Raw genomic sequence first — 602 nt, 5'->3', positions numbered from 1 at the left:
GGTTCTGAGGTGCAGCAAAGGGCCCAGGCCAGAGGTGGTAGCAACCAAGGTCAAGGGAGATTAGTGACGGATGGCAGGTGCCCTGCAAGGAGCACCCAGCGGCCCCCAGAAATTGCTAAGAGGGCTGGGAGTGCTGAAACCAGGGGCAGAGAAAAGGCTGGTATTGATTTATTCACCATCTCTCTGATGTAGGACCCCAGGGTGGGGCAAGGTGGGGAAGGGTCTGGTGACAGATTCCTACCCACACTCCTCCACGCTAGCCAGCTTTTCCTTCTATCCCTTCTAGGAGAGAAACCATTCTGCAAATCCCGAGCAGAAGAGTCCCTGTAGGCCATGTTTCATAAGTGAATACCCTGTATTCTAAGAGCTCAAGGGGCCTCTGCTATCTAGGCCCATCCCATTGCTGAACAGTGCAGGAATCTGAGGCCCAGAAGAGGAAACCATGCCTACAGGGTCACACAGCCCATCAGGGACAGAGCGGGGGCCGACAACGAGACCCGCACAAGGAAGACACTGGTAATGATGAATCAGCCAAGCCCTGCATCTACAGACATCAAATTAGCACCTCATGGCAACCCCGTGGGCGGGGGGAGCAGGTATTA

The 602-nt window shown here is 55.0% G+C and overlaps 1 pseudogene; it reads left to right on the top strand.

Annotated features, from left to right (window-relative positions):
* The first annotated feature begins 3 nt into the window (after nucleotides 1–3).
* LOC103584843 lies at nucleotides 4–516 on the top strand (annotated as a pseudogene).
* Nucleotides 517–602: the final 86 nt, after the last annotated feature.

Source organism: Galeopterus variegatus, unplaced genomic scaffold (assembly GCF_000696425.1).
Source record: "Galeopterus variegatus unplaced genomic scaffold, G_variegatus-3.0.2 Scaffold140455, whole genome shotgun sequence".
NCBI classification, from domain to species: domain Eukaryota; kingdom Metazoa; phylum Chordata; class Mammalia; order Dermoptera; family Cynocephalidae; genus Galeopterus; species Galeopterus variegatus.
Note: the sequence above shows the minus strand (reverse complement) of the source record. Positions and strands in the feature narration are given on the sequence as shown.